The following is a 2,304-nucleotide window of genomic DNA, read 5'->3' on the forward strand; positions in this document are numbered from 1 at the left end:
CCTGCTTTACTGTGTCATTCTTGAAGGAAATAGTTATAGTCCACTTACTAGTTTTTTCCTGGTGCTTTCACATCTCATAGTCTTCTTCAGTGGATGTATGTATAGTTCTGAGCCATATCCATGATAAAATGCTGATGAAGACCATGAGATGTGGTTGAAATACAAGTAAGTGTACCTTGAGTCAGGATTTTTTTGTCAAACCACTTTCCCAAAATTTGGACGTTACATGTCATGAATAAATTCTACCAGGCAATGTTGTCTCTTCACAGCCGTCTTTTGATGTCTTATCTTCTGTCATTATTCAGTTGTTCACAGGTTCATTGTGTTGTTTTCACATTGTATAATATGAAATAACATTCATAGTGTGAGGTGTACTTAACAGGGTGGCTTTGCTGCTCTGTATGTAATGAATTTAAATGAGACATGTCACACTGAGATGTATTTCAGAAGTGAGCGGGACAGCCATGTTTCCTTTTTGATGGAAAATGAGCTCAGGCATGAGGGCTGACAGGATGGACACACACACATAATTCAATAGGCATCCAGGTGACTTGACCTGACCCCTTTGGCAACCATTTTGGATGCTACCTCAGCAAATGGCATCACAGGCTTCTGAAGTTTGCAAACCTGCTTTGTGTGAGCACTGTATAGTCCCTATGGCAGCACAAAACACTCACACCCAAAACAGCACTATACACACCTGAAAGAGCACTCTGCATAGCTGTGGCATTATGTAAAACATATTTTTGAGTGGAGAGGGACTTTAAAGGGATAAGAGCCATCATTAATTCTTCAACAATTGCTTTAATCTGTTGTTGTAGCACCTGTATGGGCAGACTGTGGATTCCAATATCTTGTATATTCAGCAACAGTAGGAAATTGCTATGTTAATAGTAAATATGTGTGTAATACTCTACTGTAAGCTTCACAGCTACGGCAAACCCCCTTTTTGTTTGGTTTTTGTTTTGTTTGAAACATAATAATTTGATAATGGTTTAGTTTGTTGCTTATGCTTTTTATTTATTTACTTATTTTTTCTTTCTGTTTTTAGTAAATGGTACTTTAAATGGACTGCACTTATCTAGCACTTTTCTGACTTAACAGACAAAGCACTTTGCAATTTTTGCCTCTTGTTCACCCATTCACACTCATACTCACACACCAATGGCGGTAGAGCTGCCATGCAAGGCACTGGCCTGACCATTGGGAGCAACTAAGGGTTCAATGTCTTGCTCAAGGACACTTTGACACATGGACAAGAAGAGCTGGGGATCGAACTGCCAACCCTGCAGTCAGTGGGTTAGTGGGTGATGGATGACCAGGGCCGCTGCTAACCATTTGGAGGCCCTAAGCATAATTGGTCATGGGGGCCCTGAGTCGAGTCCCCAGATGGGCTCCAGTAACTCTGGAACGGTCAAAGAGCTGACATACAAATAAAAAAAGTCTACATTAAACAAAAATGACACAGCTGTGATTTCATATTAATATTAATGATGCACTGTTTGCAATTTTATTGGATTCTGATTTTCTTTATAAGAATTAAATGAGATTTTAATGAGATGAGATATTACAAATTGCAAGCTTTGTGTCTTCTTCACTCATGCTAAAAAACTTCCATACCAACGACGATGTGTGTGTGTGGCTGTATTGTCTTTCCGCTGTGTGCGCGACTGCATGGTGTGTGTGTGTGTGGCAACAATGTCTGTGCCGCAGCTGCTGCTGTGTGCGTGACGTGAACCATAGTGTAGCTATGTGAAAATTTGACCGAAAAAAAAAACGTATATATATTACTTCTTTATCAATGAACAAGTTCGAGTCCGAATGCAGCAATGCTCAAGTCCAAGTCCGAGTCATCAGTACCCAAGTCCGAGTCAAGTCACGGACTGGAGTCCGAGTTCTGGACTCGAGTACTACAACACTGGCACAGGCTTCATCTCTCAGTTTTCTCTTCCGTTTTTAAGCACCAGATTCATGTTGTCTCTTACTTGCCATTCATTCAAAAACAGCTTGATAAAGCAAGCTAATATGGCAATTTGCCTGAATTGAGTGATAGGGTACATACAATGACAAAACCAACGGTGGGCCTGTCCATAACTAATTTATATATTTTTTCAATTTGTGTAATAATGTGATAATTATCATGACATTTTTATAAACCTTAATTTTGGGGGCCCCCCGCCTGGTACTTGAGGCCCCACGCACTCTGCGTACTCTGCATACTCTGCATATGCTGAGCGGCGGCACTGTGGACGACCCACTCTACCTCCTGAGCCACAGCCAAGAGGTATAAGTGGGTAGGTGGAT

The sequence above is a fragment of the Thunnus thynnus genome, chromosome 15, assembly GCF_963924715.1.
Source record: "Thunnus thynnus chromosome 15, fThuThy2.1, whole genome shotgun sequence".
Lineage (NCBI taxonomy): Eukaryota > Metazoa > Chordata > Actinopteri > Scombriformes > Scombridae > Thunnus > Thunnus thynnus.